Source organism: Triticum aestivum, chromosome 3A, assembly GCF_018294505.1.
Source record: "Triticum aestivum cultivar Chinese Spring chromosome 3A, IWGSC CS RefSeq v2.1, whole genome shotgun sequence".
Taxonomy (NCBI): domain Eukaryota; kingdom Viridiplantae; phylum Streptophyta; class Magnoliopsida; order Poales; family Poaceae; genus Triticum; species Triticum aestivum.
This window is the reverse complement of record NC_057800.1, coordinates 588971262-588997327: the sequence shown is the minus strand read 5'-3', so window position 1 is coordinate 588997327 and position 26066 is coordinate 588971262. Positions and strand designations below refer to the sequence as shown.

Here is a 26066-nt window from a genome sequence, read left to right as displayed (position 1 = left end):
GGACTGGTGGACTACAGATTTCACACCAAGGAGCAGCAGGATTTTTATGAGACAGTGCTGCTAGATAAGAAGCCCATTGTCTGTGATATGCGATGGGTTGATTGGCAATATATCAAGGACAACGAAGAGCACTATCTTGGAGTGCAAGACAGCTTCATAGCTTGTGGAGTAGCTGACTTTGTTGGGCAGAAGCTCACAAAGTGGAATGAGGAGCTTATAATGCAGTTCTACTCCACGGCACATTTTTATCCAGATGGGAGGATCACATGGATGTCTGAAGGTACGAGGTACCAATCCACTGTTGAGGAATGGGCAAAGTTGATTAATGCCCCAGAGGAGCATGATGATGACATGGACATATATGCCAAGAAGAAGATGGACCACAACTCAATGTCCAATATGTACAAGGAGATCCCAAATGAAGCACTTGATACTTTCAAGTTTGGCTCAGTTCATTATCTTCTGTCAGGTCTGCCTATGATCAATTGGACACTAAGGCACACCTTACTGCCCAAGTCTGGAGATCACAAGATGATCAGAGGCCATGCTATCAACTTGCTACATGTGTTTGATGTGCCTCAGAAGTTCAAGGTGATGAGCCTCATAGTGGAAACAATCAAGAGGACTGCAGCAGATCAGAAGAGGAGTTGCGGATATGCCCCTCAAATTCAGGAGCTCATCAACTCCAAGATGGGCACGGGCATATATTTATTGGACAAGGAACATTTGCCCATCCGTCCAGATTTTGAGGACAATCAAGTTGTCATGACTGAGAACGAGCCATCATCTACCCAAGCATACGCAAAGAAGGAGAAGGCGAGGAAGGAGAAAGCTGCCAAGATGCCTACTCAAGAGGAGGCATCTGAGTATTTCTTGAAGACTAAACAAGAGCAGCTTGGTTACTTGATTGCATCCACGCTAAGGATTGAGCAAAGTCTAGCCACCCTCACTCAGAATCAGCAGAGCCTAGAGAGAATCATGGAACCGAAGTTCTATGACTTGGATGTCAAAGTAACGGAAGTTCAGTCTGCAGTGGAGCAGCTCCAGGAGGACATGCAGGAGAGGAGAGGCAGGACTACCACTCATGCCTTTGCCAGAGTGCCAAGAGGTCTGAGGTCGTCTGCCGTGCCAGTTGCCGACACAAGAGCCACCACCTCAGCACCAGCCACAACCTCAGTTCCACCAGCTCCAGCATCTACTTCAGCTCCAACTCCAGCGTCTACTTCAGCATCTACCGAAGCCTTCGTCCTTGGAGTGATCCGGACTCCACCACCTGAAGATCAAGCCTGAGCATCGATCTAGTGCTATGCATTTTCTAGGAACTTTTTGGTAACTTGTTGCCAAAGGGGGAGAAGATGTATAGATCATAGGCTTCGAGAGAGAGTGTGTGCTTTTCTCTCTTGCTTTATTTGGTGGTTTTTCAAACTTGTTTCCTTTTGAGTGCTTGAGATACTATGCTTGTGAGACATTGATGATCATGTGTTTGATCATAAGCTACACTTAATGCTTGCTTAATGCTATTATCTTATCTATCGTATGTGATCATTCACTATTCTTGGTGATGAGTGCATGTATTTCATTCTTATCATTATAAGCGCTCCACCAAGATGTATGTGACATGGAAGAGTAACCCATGACTCTAACTCCTTGTGCATTTGCAGTCCAAAGCAAATTTTAAATATGCACAAATTTAGGGGGAGCTCTTACTTATCACATACTTCTCAAAGAGACGATATATTTCATGCTTATTATCATTTGTCGAAGCTTTGATCTATATGTTGTCATCAATTACCAAAAAGGGGGAGATTGAAAGTGCAACTATCCCTAGGTGGTTTTGGTAATTCATAACAACATATAGCTCATTGAGCTAATGCTATTCCAAGATGATTATTTTAGGAAAGCTCAATGATTGGCATGGCATGGATGTGAAAGTGGAACCCTCAAAATGCTAAGGACAAAGGATTGGCTCAAGCTCAAAAGCTCAAGACTCTTCATTTTATATTTTAGTGATCCAAGATCACACTGAGTCCATAGGAAAAGCCAATACTATCAAGGAGGGATGAGGTGTTGCTTAATGAGCCTCTTGCTTCATGTGCTTAGTGATATGCTCCAAAACCCTCAACTACTTTCCCATATCCACATTTGACCTAAACCCTAAGCCAAACTCGGTCCTACCGATTCTTCCTATCCGGCGCCACCGAGTTTCACTTGTCATTAGCCACTGCCAAACCCTAGCAATTCGGTTCTACCGATAAGGATCTCGGTCTCACCGAGATGGGATTGCAAACTCTCTGTTTCCCTTTCGTAACTTTTCGGTCTCACCGAAAGAGCGAATCGGTCCCACCGAGATTGCAATGTAAACTCAGTGTTTCTCCTTTGTAACTTTCGGTCTCACCGAGTTCCACTCGGTCTCACCGAAAGAGCAGATCGGTCCCACCGAGTTTGCCTGACCAACTCTCTGGTTAGAGGTACTAGCTACTAGTCGAAGTCCACGAGAACACTAGTAAGACCGAAGTCTCCGCTGCAAAAACATAAATGAAGCAACATGAGTACAAAGGTACTCAGCAAGACTTACATCAGATCCTAGCATACATGCATTTGTGTCAAGGGGGTAATGTGGAGTTTAGTTGCAGCAAGCCAGCTTTGACTCTGTGGCTATCCTGTTCTACGACTACCAGAAACTCTGGAGGTGAGACAACGTACACGAGTCCACTAATCACCATTCAATACACTACTATGGATTCATCCCCGTCTCCCTACGAGAAGGCCATCCATAGCACTCACACTTGTCTTGAGCTTTTTAGGGTAACCACTTCAAGTTGTCTATGTACCATGTAAGCATCCAAGAAGTCCATAACCGCGGACCCGGCTATTCGAATAGATCATGTTAACCCTGCAGGGGTGTACTTCTTCACACACGCTCTCGCCACTTACCGCCATGTACACGTCATGTATCTCGGCAACCTTCAAGCGGAAGCCTGGCGAGGGTGTCGGCCACGACCTGACTAACCACACAAGACTCTAATCCAGGTTTATCGCCTATTCGGGTTCCATCCGCAAGGAGATCCGGCCGGGGTGTCGCTCACGGCCCCAAACGATGTGAGCAGGGTTCCCAAGCCCACCATCCGGGTGCCACTTGGTACACCGTGCCACGTGTGCCTAGTCTGTCCCAAGCCCACCCTGCCGGGTGCCACTTGGTAGAAAAATAGCACTACCTACAAACACCAGAAACTAGTTGCGACTCCTGGACAGAGACCAAGTCGGTTAATAAGTCGAGAGGGGCACTTAAGCATTCCAATGTGTGGTAGTATCGAGTCATTGGACAACATACATAGAACTCAGTGCTTAAGGACGGTTCCAGTGAGACAACCCACCATGTACTCCTACATGGCCTCTCACCGCTACCTTTACCAAATCGTGTTCACACACTTCACTCTCAGCATCAGAACATATCGTGACACTCCAATTCATTCCCAATGAATCAGACCTGACACAACTCTAAGCAATAGCAGGCATAGCATGGTAGGAACACATCAGTGGCTTCAATCAACTCCTACACATGCTAGTGGGTTTCAACTATTTACTGTGGCAATGACAGGTCATGCAGAGGAATGGGTTCAACTACCGCAGCACAAAGTAGCAGATGAATCGTTGTTGTCCTAATGCAATAACTGAGAGCAGGAGCGAGAGAGTAGGGTTTTACCGAAATGGACAAGGGGGTTTGCTTGCCTGGTAAATCAACAGAGGAGGCACTGCTTCACAGACAGGTACATTATTTTGTCACATCCCTAGTCTGGTATGACCTAGACTAGCTAGCCATTTGTGCATCATGTTTAAATCTCATTTAAATTTGAAATGAGGATTGGTGGAACCCTCAGAATCATTTTTGAAAATGACCCAAATAAAAATTTCTCCAAAAGGGTCCAAGAAAATGCTCATGTTGCCCTCTGAAAATATTGGACAGAGATAAAAATCAAACCAATATTTTTAGGAGCTCATGGATATTTAATTTTGGCCATTTGGATTAATCCGATAATTATTTGCTTTGGATTTATATTGTTATATATATGAAATATGGTCCAAAAATTATGCCATTTATAAAGGAGCTCTGGAATAATATATCTAGCTCCTGCAAAAATTGGCATAAGGTAATAAATTGATTTAGTATTTTATTAAATCAAAACAAATGTCAGAAATTTAGAAAAAGAAATAAAACAGGAAAACCTTACCTGGGCTTCTGCCTGGCGCCTCTGGCCCAGCAGCAGTAGGCCGGCCCAGCCAGCAGGCGGCCCAGCCCGCCTCCTCCTCTGTCGTCTTCGTCCTCGACAGAGGGAGGGGAGCGTGCCCGGCGCGCGCGCGCCACCGCGCCACGCCACCAGTCTCCCTGCTTGCCTGGCGCCCTCCTCGTCGCCCTGAAACGCCGGACGACGCCACGCAGCCACCCCGACCTCTCTCGCACTCTCCCTCGCCCTCCTTCTCCCCCCTGCTCTCTCTCTCTTTCTCACCGAAGCACTGCCGCTGCCGCAGCTCACCACCGACGCGCTCCCCGCCGTCCCCTCGCCCCTCCGTAGAGTTCCCGAGCTCCGCCGCGACCCCCTCTCCCTCCTCACCGAGCAAGCAACCCGGGCGAGCTCCGCTTCATCGCAATCGCCGTCGTTTTCAAGCTCCGGCCGACGAGATCGCCGTCGTCGCTCCGGCTGCCCCAAGCCTTCCCCGAGCTCGCCGACGACGCCGTTGGATCCGCGGTGAGCTCCGCCACCGTTCCCCTCTCTTCTCCCCTTCATTTCCGCGCTGTAGCACCGTTCCCCACCACGGCCGAAGCCTCTCGCCGCCGTCCATGTCGCCGTCGCCGTCTCGGCCCGCCTCCGCCCAAACCGAGCATTCCATCGCGCTCCCAGTGCCACGAGGGTGCCGCCGAGCCCCTCAGGTGGCCTCCCCGTGCCCCGCAGCCCGTTCCCGCTCGAAGCCGAGCTCCGGCCGCCGCCGCGAGCTTTGCTCCGGCGAGCTCCAGCCTCCCCCGCTACTTCCACCTGCCCCACCAGATGCGCGAGAGCCCGGGCTACGCCCCGGTGCTCTCCGACGCCGCCCCCGTGGCCTGTTCCGCGGACGCCGCCGCGTCCAGAGGTCACCGGCGGTGAGCCCCGTCGCCTGAGCCCTGCCATGTGGGCCCGGCCCGTCAGGTGGTTAGCTTAGTGCTAATCACTGTTAATTAACCCCCCCTGACACTGACAGTGGGCCCCAGCGCCACTAACTTTTAATTAGGATTAAATTAACCCCCTGTCTAACCCCCTGTCACTGACGTGTGGGCCCCACACGTCAGGTTTGACCCCATCAGCCGCAGTTGACCGCTGACGTCGTGCTGACGTCATGCTGGCGCAATATATGATTTCTGGATTTAAATTTAATCAGAAAATTCCAGAAATTGTTTTAAACTTCAAAAATTCATAACAATTCAACCGTAGCTCAGATTAAAATAATTTATATATGAAAAATTATCAGAAAAATGCAATCTTTCCATCTGTACTAGTTTCATGCATGATAAACCAACTTATACACGCTGAACATGAGAAAACACATTATGGCATATATAGGAGCTTAATTTGGAGATGCATTTGAACCTTTGGTTCAAATGGACTTCAAACCAAATGATTACTAGTTGCATTAGCTCAAACAGCATCACATCTACATGCCATGTTCATGCATCATATTGTTGCATATGATTGTGTATTGATTGCTGGCACCGTTCCTTCTCGATAGGTCCTGCTCCGGAGCTGTTCCAGAGTACCTGTCTGTGAAGCAGTGCCTCCTCTGTTGATTTACCAGGCAAGCAAACCCCCTTGTCCATTTCGATAAAACCCTACTCTCTCGCTCCTGCTCTCAGTTATTGCATTAGGACAACAACGATTCATCTGCTACTTTGTGCTGCGGTAGTTGAACCCATTCCTCTGCATGACCTGTCATTGCCACAGTAAATAGTTGAAACCCACTAGCATGTGTAGGAGTTGATTGAAGCCACTGATGTGTTCCTACCATGCTATGCCTGCTATTGCTTAGAGTTGTGTCAGGTCTGATTCATTGGGAATGAATTGGAGTGTCACGATATGTTCTGATGCTGAGAGTGAAGTGTGTGAACACGATTTGGTAAAGGTAGCGGTGAGAGGCCATGTAGGAGTACATGGTGGGTTGTCTCACTGGAACCGTCCTTAAGCACTGAGTTCTATGTATGTTGTCCAATGACTCGATACTACCACACATTGGAATGCGTAAGTGCCCCTCTCGACTTATTAACCGACTTGGTCTCTGTCCAGGAGTCGCAACTAGTTTCTGGTGTTTGTAGGTAGTGCTATTTTTCTACCAAGTGGCACCCGGCAGGGTGGGCTTGGGACAGACTAGGCACACGTGGCACGGTGTACCAAGTGGCACCCGGATGGTGGGCTTGGGAACCCTGCTCACATCGTTTGGGGCCGTGAGCGACACCCCGGCCGGATCTCCTTGCGGATGGAACCCGAATAGGCGATAAACCTGGACTAGAGTCTTGTGTGGTTAGTCAGGTCGTGGCCGACACCCTCGCCAGGCTTCCGCTTGAAGGTTGCCGAGATACATGACGTGTACATGGCGGTAAGTGGCGAGAGCGTGTGTGAAGAAGTACACCCCTGCAGGGTTAACATGATCTATTCGAATAGCCGGGTCCGCGGTTATGGACTTCTTGGATGCTTACATGGTACATAGACAACTTGAAGTGGATACTCTAAAATGCTCAAGACAAGTGTGAGTGCTATGGATGGCCTTCTCGTAGGGAGACGGGGATGAATCCATAGTAGTGTATTGTATGGTGATTAGTGGACTCGTGTACGTTGTCTCACCTCCAGAGTTTCTGGTAGTCGTAGAACAGGATAGCCACAGAGTCAAAGCTGGCTTGCTGCAACTAAACTCCACATTACCCCCTTGACACAAATGCATGTATGGTAGGATCTGATGTAAGTCTTGCTGAGTACCTTTGTACTCATGTTGCTTCATTTATGTTTTTGCAGCGGAGACTTCGGTCTTACTAGTGTTCTCGTGGACTTCGACTAGTAGCTAGTACCTCAGCTACGATCTTGATCGGATGTTGTAGATAGTCAGGCTCTTCAGCCTTTTTCATTTGTAGATGTCTGTACCCAGACATGTAATGCTTCCGCTTGTTGCTTGTATGCTCTGTATGATGGGTCTTGTGACCCCTGTTTGCAATAAATGCTATGATGGCTCTTCTGAGCCTTTATCTATATGATTGTTGAGTTATGCTGTGATGCCATGTTGTACAGCACATACTTGCATGTTATGCGTACGTGTAATGTGTATTGCTATGTGTGGGATCTGACTATCTAGTTGTTTATTCTTAGTAGCCTCTCTTACCGGGAAATGTCTCCTAGTGCTTCCACTGAGCCCTGGTAGCTTGCTACTGCTCCGGAACACTTAGGCAGGCCGGCATGTGTCCTTCTTCGATCCTGTGTCTGTCCCTTCGGGGAAATGTCACGCGATGAATACCGGAGTCCTGCTAGCCCGCTACAGCCCGGTTCACCGGAGTCCTGTTAGCCCAGTGCTACAGCCTGGATTCACTCGTTGATGACCGACACGTTCGATGCTGGGTCATGGATGCCTGTCCCTGTAAGTTAGTGCCACTTTGGGTTTACGACTAGCCATGTCAGCCCGGGCTCTTTATCATATGGATGCTAGCGACACCATCATATACGTGTGCCAAAATGCGCAAACGGTCCCGGGCAAAGGTAAGGCGACACCCGTGGGGATACCGTGCGTGAGGCCGCAAAGTGATATGAGGTGTTACATGCTAGATCGATGTGGCATTGAGTCGGGGTCCTGACAGCGTTGGTATCAGAGCCTGACTGCCTGTAGGATTACCAAGCCAAACCGGTCGAAGTTGAGTATAGAAAATCTTTAGTTATGTAAGGGAATTGATTGTGGGTTGGAACATAAGGCTCTTTTTACTCCTTATACCTCATGACCTTCTGATCTGAGTCATCCTATCTTTCCGATGGGATTAAGGAAACTAGGCTTCTCTTCCGTCTATCAGGATCACGTGTTACTACTCCGTAGCCCTTAGGATTGGTTGATCAGAGTCATACCCCAGTTTTGAGTACTTCCGGTGTAGTCTGTTTAGTACTATCTCAGAACCTTGAGTGATGATGATGAGTATGTTACCACCCCATTTTTAGTAGGATGTCCCATTCTGAGCATTTTACTGCCGTTATGCTGCCGGAATTTTCCTAGTAGTTCGAGAGATACTAATTCCTTGTCCTACATTCTACAGTCTATAGTTAATGTTGATTTCATCCCTGGGTTTCGTTTCTCAGGATGTCATCAAGTTCTATTGTTCGTGGCCAGAACCATGGAGATGCTAGGGATGAGGATCCTCCCGACCAGCCTTCATTGGCAGAGTTCATGTTAGAAATGGAGAGGAACAAGCGTGAGTCTAACCGTTTGTTGGCACGTATCGGAGAGAACACCGCACATCAGCTCAAAGGGTCTGCTACCATTCATGATTTCATTCGTTTGCACCCCCCCACCTTTCATCATTCCATCGAGCCACTCGATGCAGATGACTGGCTCCGTAGCATCACTCATAAGCTGCGTTCTGCGAACATAGCTGAAGATGACAAGGTCACTTATGCCGCATACCACCTGGAAGGTCCTGCTAGTCTTTGGTGGCAGAACTATGAGGCTTTGTTTCCAGCTGGCCAGATTCCTACCTGGAAGGATTTCACCGAGGCTTTTCGCGAGCATCACATTCCCCAGGCCCTCATCGATCGCAAGAGAGAAGAGTTCTGTAGTCTCACCCAGAATAAGATGGTTGTTGATGCTTACAGCAGAGAGTTCGAGAACCTCGCCCGTTATGCCACAGAAGAAGTGTCCATGGACGCCAAGAAGCAGGCTAGATTCCGAAGGGGTCTCAACCCCAAGTTGCGCCGTGATCTCCACCTGCATCATTGTGATACATTCCAAGCCCTTGTGAACAAGGCCATCAATGCAGAGACAGCTCAGCTCACTTACGAGGAGTCTCGTAAGCACACCCGTAATTTGGGATCTTCCTCTGCCTCTAGTTCCCAGAAGCGTCGGATTTGGGTTCCAAACTCCGCTCTTCCTTCCGGATATACACCGAGGCCATCCTATGTGGTGCCTTCCCCAGCTCAGTCGTATGTTCCACCCTTGCCTAATGGTAGACCGTTTGTCAGTGCGGGTCCATGTCCAACCTCAGGGACTTGCTTCACATGCGGGAAGCCAGGACACTATGCACGTGACTGCTCTCAGACTAGTTATGCTCCACCCCAGCCCGAGAAGACTGTTGGCTGTGTTAAGCCATCACGCAAGATGATCAGTGTCAAGTCAGCCCCTACTGAACGTGGACGTGTGCATCACGTCTCAGCTAAAGACGCTCATGATGATCCGGATGTCGTTCTTGGTACACTCCTTGTCAATTGTCACCCAGCATCAGTTCTATTCGATACTGGAGCATATCACTCCTTCATTTCCGAGAGCTATGCTAACTTGCACAACATGTCATTTTGTGATATGCCAACTCCGCTAGTCATCCAAACTCCTGGATCCAAATGGCAAACCTCTAGTGTAAGCCATGGTAACGAAATCCTTGTTGACAGACTTGTATTCCTTGCATCACTTGTAGCCCTCAAGTCCTCAGATATTAACATCATCTTGGGTATGGACTGGATGACAGCTCATCATGCCAAGATTGATTGTTACACCAGATCTGTTCAGCTTACACACCCATCTGGCAAGATAGTCACTGTCTCCACTAGAGTTGCAAAGCGTCAGCTCTATTCTCTTAATGCCAGCCCTCTTCCAGACCTTGAAGATATCCCGGTAGTCCGTGACTTTCCGGATGTCTTTCCAGAGGAACTGCCAGGTGTTCCACCTGACAGAGATGTAGAGTTCGTCATAGATCTTATCCCAGGAACAGCTCCAATCTCTAGGAGACCTTACAAGATGGCACCCTTAGAACTAGCCGAGCTTAAGAAGCAACTTGATGAGTCCTTGCAAAAGGGTTTCATCCGTCCTAGTTCTTCTCCTTGGGCTTGCCCCGTCCTCTTTGTTAAGAAGAAGGATGGTACGGACCGGATGGTTGTAGATTATCGTCCCGTTAATTTGGTCACGATAAAGAACAAGTATCCGCTCCCCAGGATCAACGACCTGTATGATCAGCTCGCTGGATCCTCAGTCTTCTCCAAGATGGATTTGAGGTTAGGATACCACCAAATTAAGATCAGAAACGGGGACATTCCCAAGACAGCCTTTGTTACTCGTTATGGTCAGTATGAGTACACCGTCATGTCCTTTGGTCTAACTAACGCTCCAGCTACATTCTCCCGCTTGATGAACTCGATCTTCATGGAGTACTTAGATAAGTTCGTCGTGGTTTACCTCGATGATATTCTTATTTACTCGAAGAACGAGGAAGAGCATGCCGAACATCTTAGACTTGTGTTAGAAAAACTCAGAGAGCACCGCCTTTATGCCAAGTTCTCCAAGTGTGAATTTTGGTTGCCAGAAGTGACCTACCTAGGCCACGTAATCTCTGGTAAGGGCATTGCTGTCAATCCCGAGAGAGTCAAGGCCGTTCTCGATTGGACTCCACCTGGAACAGTCAAACAAGTTAGGAGTTTCCTTGGTCTAGCCAGCTATTGTCGCCGCTTTGTTGAAAACTTCTCCAAAGTAGCCAAACCCCTCACGGAACTTCTCAAGAAAGATAAAAAGTTTGAGTGGTCCCCACAGTGTGAGTACAGTTTTCAGGAACTGAAAAGACGCCTGACTTCTGCTCCCATACTTGTGCCACCGGATTTCACTAAAGACTTTATTATCTACTGCGACGCCTCACGACAGGGACTAGGTTGCATTCTTATGCAGGATCGTCATGTGATTGCCTATGCATCTCGACAGTTGCATCCACATGAGGATAATTATCCTACACATGATCTAGAGCTTGCAGCCGTAGTCTATGCACTCAAGACCTGGCGACATTACCTTCTTGGTAAACGTTGCGAGATCTACACCGATCACCAGAGTCTCAAGTATATCTTCACCCAACCAGATCTGAACCTTAGGCAAAGACGTTGGTTGGAGTTGATCACAGATTATGATCTAGGGATTACCTACACCCCAGGCAAAGCCAATGTCATGGCTGATGCTCTAAGCCGTAAATCCTATTGCAACAATCTCATGTTGCAGCAAGGCCAACCACTTCTCCATGAGGAATTCTGTAAGCTTAATCTTCACATTGCTCCTCACGGATTCCTTCTACCTTGGTGGCGAAACCTACCCTTGAGGATCAGATCATCTCTGACCCAGAAGTTGATAGGGGTGTTACCCGCATTAAGAGAAACATTAAGAAGGGAGTTGGTGGATGTTTCTCTATGGATGATCGTGGTGTTGTTTTCTTTGAGAATCGCTTGGTGGTTCCCAAGAATCAACATCTTCGACAATTGATTCTTAAGGAGGCGCATGAATCTCCTCTCACGATTCATCCCGGTAGTACTAAGATGTATCAGGACCTACGCCAGAGGTTCTGGTGGACTAGGATGAAGAGAGAAATCGCTGAGTTCATTGCTAAATGTGACGTTTGTCGTCGCGTTAAGGCAGAGCATCAAAGGCCTGCTGGCACCCTTCAGCCTTTAGCTATTCCTGAATGGAAATGGGATAAAGTTGGTATGGACTTCATCACCGGCTTTCCCAGGACCAAGAGAGGGAATAACGCTATCTTCGTAGTCGTTGATCGTCTTTCCAAAGTGGCTCACTTCCTTCCTGTTCGAGAGAGTATCACTGCTAGTCAGCTTGCTGACTTATACATTTCTCGAATAGTGTCACTTCATGGTGTTCCACTAGAGATCAATTCAGACCGTGGCAGTCTTTTCACTTCTCATTTCTGGGAGAGTTTCCAAACTGCCATGGGAACCCATCTTTCCTTCAGTACCGCTTTCCACCCTCAGTCGAGTGGTCAGGTGGAACGGGTCAATCAAATTCTCGAAGACATGCTCAGAGCTTGCGTTATCTCATTCGGTATGGATTGGGAGAAATGTCTTCCTTTCGCCGAGTTTGCTTATAACAATAGCTACCAATCCAGCCTCAAGAAAGCTCCTTTTGAGGTTCTCTATGGACGAAGATGTCGAACACCTTTGAACTGGTCAGAAACCGGTGAAAGACAATTCTTTGGACCGGACATGATCCAGGAGGCAGAAGAGCAAGTTCGCATCATTCGTGAGAATTTGAAAACAGCCCAGTCTCGTCAAAAGAGTCAGTATGATCGTCATCATAAGGATATGACTTATGAAGTTGGCGAAAAGGCCTACCTTCGGGTTACTCCCTTGAAGGGTACCCATCGTTTCGGTATCAAGGGCAAGTTGGCTCCTCGTTACATTGGTCCTTTTCGTATTCTCGCCAAACGAGGAGAGGTTGCCTACCAATTGGAACTACCCCCACATCTTTCTCGAGTTCATGATGTCTTCCACGTCTCTCAACTCAGGCGTTGCTTCTCGGATCCTATCCGCGGAGTGGACCACGAAACGCTTGATCTCCAAGATAACCTCACATACCGAGAGTACCCGGTTCGCATTCTTGATCAAGCAGAGCGTGTTACCCGACGTCAGAACATCAAGTTTCTCAAAGTTCAGTGGTCTCATCATTCCGAGAGAGAAGCTACTTGGGAGCGAGAAGATCGTCTTCGACTGGAGTACCCCGCTTTCTTTCCGTCGACCCCTGAATCTCGGGACGAGATTTTTCAAGTGGGGGCGAGTTGTCACATCCCTAGTCTGGTATGACCTAGACTAGCTAGCCATTTGTGCATCATGTTTAAATCTCATTTAAATTTGAAATGAGGATTGGTGGAACCCTCAGAATCATTTTTGAAAATGACCCAAATAAAAATTTCTCCAAAAGGGTCCAAGAAAATGCTCATGTTGCCCTCTGAAAATATTGGACAGAGATAAAAATCAAACCAATATTTTTAGGAGCTCATGGATATTTAATTTTGGCCATTTGGATTAATCCGATAATTATTTGCTTTGGATATATATTGTTATATATATGAAATATGGTCCAAAAATTATGCCATTTATAAAGGAGCTCTGGAATAATATATCTAGCTCCTGCAAAAATTGGCATAAGGTAATAAATTGATTTAGTATTTTATTAAATCAAAACAAATGTCAGAAAATTTAGAAAAAGAAATAAAACAGGAAAACCTTACCTGGGCTTCTGCCTGGCGCCTCTGGCCCAGCAGCAGCAGGCCGGCCCAGCCAGCAGGCGGCCCAGCCCGCCTCCTCCTCTGTCGTCTTCGTCCTCGACAGAGGGAGGGGAGCGTGCCCGGCGCGCGCGCGCGCCACCGCGCCACGCCACCAGTCTCCCTGCTTGCCTGGCGCCCTCCTCGTCGCCCTGGAACGCCGGACGACGCCACGCAGCCACCCCGACCTCTCTCGCACTCTCCCTCGCCCTCCTTCTCCCCCCCTGCTCTCTCTCTCTCTCACCGAAGCACTGCCGCCGCCGCAGCTCACCACCGACGCGCTCCCCGCCGTCCCCTCGCCCCTCCGTAGAGTTCCCGAGCTCCGCCGCGACCCCCTCTCCCTCCTCACCGAGCAAGCAACCCGGGCGAGCTCCGCTTCATCGCAATCGCCGTCGTCTTCAAGCTCCGGCCGACGAGATCGCCGTCGTCGCTCCGGCTGCCCCAAGCCTTCCCCGAGCTCGCCGACGACGCCGTTGGATCCGCGGTGAGCTCCGCCACCGTTCCCCTCTCTTCTCCCCCTCGTTTCCGCGCCGTAGCGCCGTTCCCCACCACGGCCGAAGCCTCTCGCCGCCGTCCATGTCGCCGTCGCCGTCTCGGCCCGCCTCCGCCCAAACCGAGCATCCCTTCGCGCTCCCAGTGCCACGAGGGTGCCGCCGAGCCCCTCAGGTGGCCTCCCCGTGCCCCGCAGCCAGTTCCCGCTTGAAGCCGAGCTCCGGCCGCCGCCGCGAGCTTTGCTCCGGCGAGCTCCGGCCTCCCCCGCTCCTTCCACCTGCCCCACCAGATGCGCGAGAGCCCGGGCTACGCCCCGGTGCTCTCCGACGCCGCCCCCGTGGCCTGTTCCGCGGACGCCGCCGCGTCCAGAGGTCATCGGCGGTGAGCCCCGTCGCTTGAGCCCCGCCATGTGGGCCCGGCCCGTCAGGTGATTATCTTAGTGCTAATCACCGCTTAATTAACCCCCCCTGCGGCTGACAGTGGGCCCCAGCGCCACTAACTTTTAATTAGGATTAAATTAACCCCCTGTTTAACCCCCTGTCACTGACGTGTGGGCCCCACACGTCAGGTTTGACCCGCACCAGCCCAGTTGACTGCTGACGTCATGCTTACTCAATGCTGACGCAATATATGATTTCTGGATTTAAATTTAATCAGAAAATTCCAGAAATTGTTTTAAACTTCAAAAATTCATAACAATTCAACCGTAGCTCAGATTAAAATAATTTATATATGAAAAATTATCAGAAAAATGCAATCTTTCCATCTGTACTAGTTTCATGCATGACAAACCAACTTATACATGCTGAATATGAGAAAACACATTATGGCATATATAGGAGCTTAATTTGGAGATGCATTTGAACCTTTGGTTCAAATGGACTTCAAACCAAATGATTACTAGTTGCATTAGCTCAAACAGCATCACATCTACATGCCATGTTCATGCATCATATTGTTGCATATGATTGTGTATTGATTGCCGGCACCGTTCCTTCTCGATAGGTCCTGCTCCGGAGCTGTTCCAGAGTACCTGTCTGTGAAGCAGTGCCTCCTCTGTTGATTTACCAGGCAAGCAAACCCCCTTGTTCATTTCGATAAAACCCTACTCTCTCGCTCCTGCTCTCAGTTATTGCATTAGGACAACAACGATTCATCTGCTACTTTGTGCTGCGGTAGTTGAACCCATTCCTCTGCATGACCTGTCATTGCCACAGTAAATAGTTGAAACCCACTAGCATGTGTAGGAGTTGATTGAAGCCACTGATGTGTTCCTACCATGCTATGCCTGCTATTGCTTAGAGTTGTGTCAGGTCTGATTCATTGGGAATGAATTGGAGTGTCACGATATGTTCTGATGCTGAGAGTGAAGTGTGTGAACACGATTTGGTAAAGGTAGCGGTGAGAGGCCATGTAGGAGTACATGGTGGGTTGTCTCACTGGAACCGTCCTTAAGCACTGAGTTCTATGTATGTTGTCCAATGACTCGATACTACCACACATTGGGTTCCGGTAACTCGACCCCTCTCGACTTATTAACCAACTTGGTCTCTGTCCAGGAGTCGCAACTAGTTTCTGGTGTTTGTAGGTAGTGCTATTTTTCTACCAAGTGGCACCCGGCAGGGTGGGCTTGGGACAGACTAGGCACACGTGGCACGGTGTACCAAGTGGCACCCGGATGGTGGGCTTGGGAACCCTGCTCACATCGTTTGGGGCCGTGAGCGACACCCCGGCCGGATCTCCTTGCGGATGGAACCCGAATAGGCGATAAACCTGGGCTAGAGTCTTGTGTGGTTAGTCAGGTCGTGGCCGACACCCTCGCCAGGCTTCCGCTTGAAGGTTGCCGAGATACATGACGTGTACATGGCGGTAAGTGGCGAGAGCGTGTGTGAAGAAGTACACCCCTGCAGGGTTAACATGATCTATTCGAATAGCCGGGTCCGCGGTTATGGACTTCTTGGATGCTTACATGGTACATAGACAACTTGAAGTGGATACTCTAAAATGCTCAAGACAAGTGTGAGTGCTATGGATGGCCTTCTCGTAGGGAGACGGGGATGAATCCATAGTAGTGTATTGAATGGTGATTAGTGGACTCGTGTACGTTGTCTCACCTCCAGAGTTTCTGGTAGTCGTAGAACAGGATAGCCACAGAGTCAAAGCTGGCTTGCTGCAACTAAACTCCACATTACCCCTTGACACAAATGCATGTATGGTAGGATCTGATGTAAGTCTTGCTGAGTACCTTTGTACTCATGTTGCTTCATTTATGTTTTGCAGCGGAGACTTCGGTCTTACTAGTGTTCTCATGGACTTCGACTAGTAGCTAGTACCTCAGCTACGATCTTGATCGGATGTTGTAGATAGTCAGGCTCTTCAGCCTTTTTCATTTGTAGATGTCTGTACCCAGACATGTAATGCTTCCGCTTGTTGCTTGTATGCTCTGTATGATGGGTCTTGTGACCCCTGTTTGCAATAAATGCTATGATGGCTCTTCTGAGCCTTTATCTATATGAGTTGTTGAGTTATGCTGTGATGCCATGTTGTACAGCACATACTTGCATGTTATGCGTACGTGTAATGTGTATTGCTATGTGTGGGATCTGACTATCTAGTTGTTTATTCTTAGTAGCCTCTCTTACCGGGAAATGTCTCCTAGTGCTTCCACTGAGCCCTGGTAGCTTGCTACTGCTCCGGAACACTTAGGCAGGCCGGCATGTGTCCTTCTTCGATCCTGTGTCTGTCCCTTCGGGGAAATGTCACGCGATGAATACCGGAGTCCTGCTAGCCCGCTACAGCCCGGTTCACCGGAGTCCTGTTAGCCCAGTGCTACAGCCTGGATTCACTCGTTGATGACCGACACGTTCGATGCTGGGTCATGGATGCCTGTCCCTGTAAGTTAGTGCCACTTTGGGTTTACGACTAGCCATGTCAGCCCGGGCTCTTTATCATATGGATGCTAGCGACACCATCATATACGTGTGCCAAAATGCGCAAACGGTCCCGGGCAAAGGTAAGGCGACACCCGTGGGGATACCGTGCGTGAGGCCGCAAAGTGATATGAGGCGTTACATGCTAGATCGATGTGGCATTGAGTCGGGGTCCTGACATCCAAATTCAAATATTTATGATTTAATTCAAAAACCCTAGGATGGCCTAGGAAAATGTGCACCACTTTTGGCAGAGGTTCTGAACCAAGACAAAAATGATGGGCATTTTAGAAGGGCATTTCAGGTTCATTGAAAAAGTTTTTAGTAAACCCTAGTTGGTTTCAGAGGGGACTGGGGGTTCTGTCATCCCCATTTCAGGTTTCTGGTGAAGGAATAAACATGATGCAACACTCTAATGAATGAATAGCTAGGGTGTGACAACTCACCCCCGAGCGCTCGCAACGCCCGAGTCCACCGCAACGACCTCGCCCGAACCGCCGTCGCCGGAGATCCCCTTCAACGCCGTCGTCGCTCCGGTCCATCTCCGGCCACACCAAGGGCTTCGTCGCACTCACTGTGAGCTTAGCCATCTCCCCCTCCCTTCCGTTCTTGCTCCCGAGCCGTGTAGCGACCTCCCGGAGCTCAACCGCACCCACCGCCATGGAGCTCGTCGCCAACGTGCTCCCGGTCATCCTCCGGCCACTCCACGGTGTCCATCATACTCACCGTGTCACTTAGCACCTAGCTAGCCACTCCCCGAGCCTCACTGACCCCTCTAGCGTCAAGTTCGTCTTCGGCCGAACCCCGGTGGCCGCCAAAGTCGTCGCCGGCGCCAACTCCGGCCACCCCGACCCCAACGGACTCCACCAAGAGCTGCGGCTCGTCCTCAGCTCCACTCCGGTGGTCTCCGCGACCCATTTGGTGGCCGAAACGGCAAAAACCACTTCCGCCGCCGCGTCGGGCTCGCCGGCGGCTAAACGCTGGTGCAGCCGACCCAGGTTTGACCACGGGTGGGCCCTGGTTGACTCCCCTGAATCTATGACAGGTGGGGCCCAGCCCTGTTAATTAAACAGGTTTAGTTTTAGTTAAACTTTAATTAATCTAATCACACTGACACGCGGGACCCACTGTCAGGTTTGACCCGGACGTGTTCCGTTGACCTGCTGACGTCACACTGACGTCAGGCTGACGCAATAATTGATTTTCTGGAATTAATCTAATATAGGAAATTCCAGAATATAGTTTAAACTTCAAAAATTCATAACTTTTATTCTGTAACTCCAAATCAGACAAATTATATATGAAAAATGATCAGAAAAATCCAATCTATCCATCTGTACTATTTTCATGCATGATTAAACAAGTTAACCTGATGTTTAATGCAGAACAAGGAAAAGCACTTTAAAAGGCCATGTTTGAGTTTGAAATTTGAATCTTTGATTCAAATTGGTACAAACCCTTCTGGTCTTAGTTGCATTAGCCCAATACACTCATATTGCCATGTTTCATGCATGCATCATATTGTTGCACATTGTTTGGTGATGGTTGTGTATCGGTGTTCTTGCGGCAGGTTCTGCCTCCGAGGAGTACCGTGATTACCCTAACGAAGAACCGTATCAGTGCATCGAACCATCAGGCAAGCAACCAACCATTTGATCATATCGATACAATCCCATGTTCTCGCTCCTGCTCTCTTTTACTGCATTAAGACAACGCGTTTCAAACTGCTGTGTGCTACGGTAGTTGAACCCACTTCCTCTGCATGACCTGTCATTGCCACAGTAACTAGATGAAACCCACTAGCATGTGTTGGAGTTGATTGAGCCATATGTATGTGTTGTTCCTACCTTTCTATGCCTGCTATGCTTAGAGTCGGTCAGGTCTGGTTCATCTGGGTGATGGGCTAGAGTGAAATGATTATGTCGGTAATGAGAGTGGTGTGGTGAACACGATTTGGTAAAGGTATCGATGAGAGGCCATGTAGGAGTACATGGTGGGTTGTTTCATTGAAGCCGACCTTAAGCACTGAGATCTGTATGTGTGATTTAAGATACAGCTACTACCATGCATTGGGCCCTGAAATATGACCCCGCTCGACTTCTTATTCACCCTAGCTCTCTGTCCAGGAGTTGCAAGTAGTTTCTGGTGTTTTTAGCCTACTGGAGGCCGTGGACAGTGCTGACCGTAGGGGTGGGCTGTGATGCGGTAGGTACGTGGCCGGGTGTACCGAATACCCGTTAGGTATCTCGGGAACCCTGTTCACATCGTTCGGGGCCGTATGGGAAACCTCGGCCGGACTCCCTGCGGATGGAACCTGGATAGGCGATAAACCTGGACTAGAGGCTTAAGTGTTTAGGTAGGTCGTGGTCTACACCCACGTCAGCTTTCGCTTGAAGTCTGCCGAGCACATGTCGTGTGCAGACGCTAAGTGGTGGAAACATGTATGAAGAAGTACACCCCTGCAGGGTTACCATGATCTATTCGAATAGCCGCGTCCACGGTAAAGGACTACTTGGTTGCCTATACAGTTCATAGACAAGTAAATGGAAACTACTAAAAGCCTCAAGATAAGTGTGAGTGCCGAGGATGGCTCTTCCGTGGGAAGACGGAGGTGGATCCTCGGTAGTGTATTGAAGTGGAGAATAGTGGACTCGTGTGCGCAAAACCATTTCAAGCTGGAGTCTCGTAGGTTAGCCTAGCCAAGAGTCAAAGCTGGCTTGCTGCAATAACTCCACCAACCCTTCTTGATAATATGCATGTATGTAGGATCTGATGTAAGTCTTGCTGAGTACCTTTGTACTCATGTTGCTATAATTTACATTTCTACAGAAGACGCTGCAACCCCTTCTGATGGGTTCTACGTAGACGTTGACATCAATGAGTAGGCTAAGGCCCAGGTGGTGATCCTGAGCTTGTGAAGGACCATGTAGTATAGCTAGGCTTTCCAAGCCTCTTTTATTCTACTAGTTGTCTGTACTCAGACAAGTTACTTCCGCTGCTGGTTTGTATGACTGTATGACTTGAATGCTGGGTCGTGTGACCCGTACCTGTGTGTATGATTATGTATGGCTCCCTAAGCCTTAAATAAAGTACTTGTGTCGTAGAGTCATGTTGTGATGCCATGTTGTATTTGCACATATCGAGCATACTGTGTGTATGTTATTGAAATGCTTGGTATGTGTGGGATCTGACTATCTAGTTGTTTATCTTTAGTAGCCTCTCTTACCGGGAAATGTCTCCTAGTGTTACCACTGAGCCATGGTAGCTTGCTACTGCTCTGGAACACTTAGGCTGGCCGGCATGTGTCCGTCACACCGAGTTTGTGTAATCGGTCTCACCGAGATTACGTTATGCCCAAACCCTAACCATATCAGTCCTACCGAGTTGCATGTCAGTCCCACCGAAAATCTCTAACGGTCACTAGGTTTACATTTTCGGTCCGATCGAGTTTATTGATTCGGTCCCACCGAGATTGGAAAACTGTATAACGGTTGGATTTTGTGTGGAGGCTATATATACCCCTCCACCTCCTTCTCATTCGAGGAGAGAGCCATCAGAACACACACACCATTCCAACTCATATGTTCTGAGAGAGAACCACCTAATCATGTGTTGAGACCAAGATATTCCATTCCTACCATATGAATCTTGATCTCTAGCCTTCCCAAGTTGCTTTCCACTCAAATCTTCTTTCCACTAAATCCAAATCCTATGAGAGAGAGTTGAGTGTTGGGGAGACTATTATTTGAAGCACAAGAGCAAGGAGTTCATTACCTACACACCATTTGTTACTTCTTGGAGAGTGGTGTCTCCTAGATTGGCTAGGTGTCACTTGGGAGCCTCCGACAAGATTGTGGAGTTGAACCAAGGAGTTTGTAAGGGCAAGGAGATCGCCTACTTCGTGAAGATCTATCGCTAGTGAGGCAAGTCCTGTGTGGGCGATGGCCATGGTGGGATAGACAAGGTTGCTTCTTCGTGGACCCTTTGTGGGTGGTTGCTTCTTCATGGACCCTTCGTGGGTGGAGCCATGTGTGGACTCGCGCAACCGTTACCCTTGGGTGGAGCCATGTGTGGACTCGCGCAACCGTTACCCTTCGTGGGTTGAAGTCTCCATCAACGTGGATGTAGGATAGCACCACCTATCCGAACCACGGGAAAAACATCGGTGTCTCCAATTGCGTTTGAATTCTCCAAACCCTTCCCTTTACATTCTTGCAAGTTGCATGCTTTACTTTCCGCTGCCTATATACTCTTTGCATGCTTGCTTGAATCATGTGATGATTGCTTGACTTGTCATAAATTAGCTAAAATCTGCCAAGAACTAAAATTGGGAAAAGGTTAAGTTTTTATTTGGTCAAGTAGTCTAATTACCCCCCTCTAGACATACTTTCGATCCTACACCAAGACACAGTCTTTCAGAAGCATTAACTCTAACCCCGGGTAGACAGTACCAACATACATCCCCTACATCTGCTAGCCTACCACTTGAAGAGGTCATGCAACCTACTCAACTATGCTAGAGCCCATAATAGCTTGTGGTTGCACACGAAAGTTTCTAGCATGAATAATTTTATGATACCTTTGAGCCTGGGTGGCGGACCATAGGAGGATCACACGGTATAACCTCGGGATCTCCTAGGACAACACTGGTATAACCACAGGTGCCCAAACCAACAATCCACCCAGATGTGTATTAGAGTTGCCACCTTAAGTTGAACCATTAATTAACAATCTCACATCTGTCATGGATACACTCAAACCCAATTAACGTCTACGAGCATAGCATAACAATATAAGCTTAACGTAGAGTAACTCCCAAGGGGTTGGGAATAAAATAGGTAATAAGTTCTACCTCATCATCTACTTCCCAATACCCACATGTTATCGACTCCTAACCATGCAATGTTTGAGGGTTGTAACTAATGCATAAAAACTAGATATGAAAGGAGTATGATCAATGCGTTACTTGCCTTGCTGACGATCTGCAAACCCTAGAGACTCGTAGTAGCACGCTTCGCACTTCGGAAATTCTATCGCAAACAAACAATAGCATAAATAAGCAATCAAGCAAGGATGCACGGGTAAAACTCAAATAAGAAGATCGAATCTGAAAACTCAACTAAAGAGATTCAATCTGCAAAAATAAATCAATCGGATCGGAGCTACGGAACTGAAAGTACGGTCAAAAGAACTTCGAAAACAAATCTTCTTGAAACCAAAATTTTAAATTATCAAAACCTTGTTCAAGTTGATTAAACAGAAAGAGGGGCTCGACATGAATATTTTGGCGTTGATTTCACTGGATTTGGACAAACCGTTGAAAAGTTACGAGGGTTCGAAGATCAAGGGCTAATCTGCGATAAAAATATTCGTGGATAGGACCCTGGCCGAAAAAGAAAAGAAAAATAAAAAATTACAGCGTGAACGTCCGCTAACGGAACCAATCTAACGAAAATCGTTCACTAACAGATCTAACGAACGAACGTTCGTTGAATAAACTAAACCGAATAAAACCGAAATAAAACCCGATCTAAAAAAACCGATCTAGGTTTTTACCGAAATAAAGACGACGAAAACCGGCAAAAAAACGGCGGCAACGTACTCCGGCGGCGAACGGCGACGGCGGACGGCGACGGCAGCAGCATCGGCGGCGACAGCAGCGGCGCGGGTAGCGAGCGGCGCTAGGGTTTGGGGCGGCGGGGCTGCTGGGTGGGCTTAGGCGGCCTCGGCCTCGCCTTATAAAGGCCTGGCGCGGTAGTGTCCAGGTCGGGCACGGCCCGCTAGGTCGGTGCGTGTTTTTTTTAAAACGGACGGAGTAAAATAAATAAAAAAATACCAAACGAAGTCCAAAAATCCTGAAATAAATTTTCACGGTCCTCTAATAATATTTTGAACAAAGTGAACATTATTTGGTCTAAGAATGCATTTTTGGAAAATGCATATTTTTCTAATTCAAATAAAATAGCAATAAAATCCGAATAAAATTATTTATTTGATTTTAACATTTTCCTCCAATATTTCATTTAGTTCCGAGAAGTCGCATTATCTCCTCCTATATATTTTTATTATGAAACATTTTTGGAGAGAAAAATAATAAAACTAAAATGATCCTCTTTTCAATATTTGAAAAAAAATCAAATATGAAAAATAGTGAAATCCCCAACTCTCTCCATGGGTCCTTGAGTTGCTTAGGATTTTTCTAGGATCGCAAAACAAAATGCAATAAAATATGATATGCATTGATGACCTATGTATAACATTCCAAATTGAATATTTAAGATGTTACATAACCGGTGGGCTGTTGCCTTAGGCAAGCCTAGCAAACACCGTCGAGCGCTGAAGCACATTGATATTATTGTTTGATCCGGTCATGCCAAAAAAAGAGTGCCAGATTCAGAGATCTTGAGATGCCACAGCCTCAAGTATGACAGCGCAAGCCCTGACATGGCTCTTATATTGCCCTTGCCAAGTAGAAGGGCAGTTCTTTCACTCCCAGTGCATGCAGTCTATGTTGTCAAGCATCCCTGGGAAGCCCCTGCTGGCATTCATCGTCAACAAATGGGTTGTATCTTCAGGAGTCAGCTCTCTCAAGTACTCAGATCCAAACACAGTAATAACAGCCTTGCAGAACTTATACAGGGAGTCTAGGCATGTAGACTCGCTCATACGGACGTACTCATCAATGAGATCATTGGGCACTCTGTACGCAAGCATTCAGATGGCTGCAGTGCATTTATGATAAGAGGAGAAGCCAATCTTTCCAACGGCATCCTCTTTGCACTTGAAATAGTCATCGTAGCCGACCATCCCCTCTGTAATACGGTTGAAAAGATGCCTACTCATACGGAAACGGTGGCGGAATTTCTGATGTTTGAACAACGGGTTCGTTGTGTCAAAGTAGTCCTTTTAAAGAAGAAAATGCCCGCTCTCTCAGTTGCGATTCAATGCCGGAAGATGCCCCGGATTGGACCCACAGAACAACGGCCGCTGGCTATTGAGGTGGTGATGGACCAACACGACAGCCAAGATCTCCTCCTCCTCATCAGACGAGGAATCGTCGGAGTCGCAAAAGAAATTGTGAAAAAAGAACTCGTCGGCGAAGTCCATTTTGTACCTTGGCAAACTGTCGAACAGCTTGCGGGCGTCGACGAAGGAGACGGCCGGCGAAGGGAATCACGCTGCCCTCGGACTAGCTAGCTGCCCTGGCGGCGTCCGACGAGCATGCCGGTGTCAAGACGAAGGATCTGGCCGGGGCGGCGAGGCGGCTTCTTGGTCACGATCGTGGCTGTGCCGGGGGAGTGGAGGTAGGAAGCTTTCGGTTCCCCGGCGGCAAGACGACGGTGGTGGGCGGCGTGGGAGGTGGCGGTGTTGCAGGGGGATGTTGTGGCACCGGCAGCTGGCACAGGCACCAGAAAAATGGGCGGCAACGTCGACAATGAAGGAGGCGGGCGAGAGTTTGCTATTGGAATGGAAGAGGATGGCTAATGTGCCACCGACCAGCGGGCTAGGGAAGGAGTAGGCGGGCGCGTGCGCGTCCGTCTCGTGTCCGAGCCGACGCAAATCCGGCTAAAATATGGGCCGGGAATGGATCGACAGGCGGACGAAAAGCGGATACACGTTCGTTTGGGTCGGCGCGTTGGTCGACTTTTCTGCCCGCGTCGACCCAAACGAACACGCGTGGATGAAATGGTCGGCGCGTTGGAGTTTCTCTAAGAGCTCGCATAATGACTGTTGATTAGATCGGATGGCACAAGACACGTCCCTTCCAATGAGGTTAGCCGCAACACTAGCAGGAGTAGGATGGTGTGCACGAGCTGGAGATGACCTTGTGTTTTTTTCCGTTCCCGCTTTGACATCGTGCGACTACCACAACAAAGCGTCAGGATACACAAAACAGATGCACTGTTTGTTGTGGAGAGCTACTACCACAACCTCAAATCATCTGTTTGCCGTGGAGAGCTACTACCACAACCTCCTCAGATCATATTTATCTACCCGATCCATAGACTCAAACCGACTGGTTGATTGTTGTGGCGTGAAGGAAGGGGTACTCTGGAGGGACTTCTGCTGGGAGGACCATGTATGGACCAAATTTGCATGTAGCAACATATTATATGCTTAGCTGAAGTGATACAAATAGGGGAATAAACATATACTTACTGTATAGAAATGAATGGAAAGCAATTCAGAAAGTAAAACCAGTCAGAAACGAAAGCAATATTCAAAAACATCTGTTACTACTAGGTAACCAATTCCATAGCAGGTAGCAATAATCCTTACAAGAACATGATGGCTCAAATCATGAATAGATATGATGAAAGGTCTTTAGACTTAAACTTTAACAGAACATAGGTCTGAAGATAGTAATGAGGATTTAGTATCACTCCCACAAGCATGGAGTAAAGTCTTGGAGGCTTGGGGTATCTTGAGGAGAGGTCGCCTCTGCTCCATGCTCTGAAAACCCTCACGCTTCACCTTCTCCGCTTCAAGCTTCACGGCGAGGGTGTTATCCTGCTCAACCAGCTTCCTGTTCACTCCATCCTCAAGTGTCTCAATGACCAAGTATCCAACTGCCGAAATGACAGTTGAATACGTGGTGACTGATGCCATGAACGGGGTGGAACGAAGAAAAGCTTTGTAGAACCTCTGGCGAGTCTCCTTAGCCATTGAAGTGATCCTAAATAAAGACAAAAGAATCACAAATACAATACAAGGACAAGGGACGATATAAGGACAACATAAGGAATTACAACAACAAGGACAAGGGACAATATAAGGACAACACAAGGAATTACAACAACAAAGACAAGGGACAATCCAAGGACTTATAACAACAAGGACAAAGGGACAATACAAGACATGGGACAATCATAAATAAATACAAGGACTTGTAACGACAAGGTACCACACATAATCCGAATCACATTAAAAGAGGTACCACAAAACATACATACATTCAGCTATCCAATCTACATGCCTAATCGAACAGAAAAACACACGAATCTAGATGCCTAATCAGTGGCCATCCTTGGCCACCTCCGCCATAGTTTTATACCAAAAATTTATACTTATTTAAAGTTATTTTATGTCATGATACAATTTATAGACTATAACTTTTATTTGAGTTGGTATAGTCAACCACATAAAAAAATTGAGTATGCCAACCACATAATTTAGTTGGTATAATTAATCATTGTTATTTATCAGCAATAGTAGTGTATTTCACTAATCCTTTTATTTACGGTAAACTTAATTTAAATGGTGTAACAAAAAAAATATCTTTCAACAATATTTTGTGTCAATTCCATAAATAATATAGTGCATACTTGTACGTATGCGCAGATGTTGTCTATATTTTAGTT

General features: G+C 47.8%; 1 pseudogene; it reads right to left on the bottom strand.

Annotated features, from left to right (window-relative positions):
* Positions 1-25371, bottom strand: part of LOC123057013 (2,3-bisphosphoglycerate-independent phosphoglycerate mutase-like) — a 78797-nt pseudogene extending 53426 nt beyond the window's left edge.
* Between the last annotated feature and the right edge of the window lie 695 nt (positions 25372-26066).